Consider the following 292-nt stretch of genomic DNA (forward strand, 5'->3'; position numbering starts at 1 on the left):
GGGGGGGGGTCAAGTCTGCCGTTAGATCCGGGATGATCGGACGGTTCAGATCGCCTACGGTAGGGTGATCCGGGGGAAACGTCCTGATTGGTTGGAGACTACGGCTATAATTTAAAATATAGTCTCTAAGTGCTAAAAACAAAGGGGTTTATGAAGCAACTGCCAATAATATTTTGTAAATTGGAACCACTAAAATTTTCACTCAAGTTATACCACATTTTATGGATGATGATAACCAAATTGTATGCATTTCCAATTGTTCTAGCCTTTTTTGGCCATTTAAGTTTTGTAA

This window comes from Triticum dicoccoides, chromosome 3B (genome assembly GCF_002162155.2).
Source record: "Triticum dicoccoides isolate Atlit2015 ecotype Zavitan chromosome 3B, WEW_v2.0, whole genome shotgun sequence".
NCBI classification, from domain to species: Eukaryota; Viridiplantae; Streptophyta; class Magnoliopsida; order Poales; family Poaceae; genus Triticum; species Triticum dicoccoides.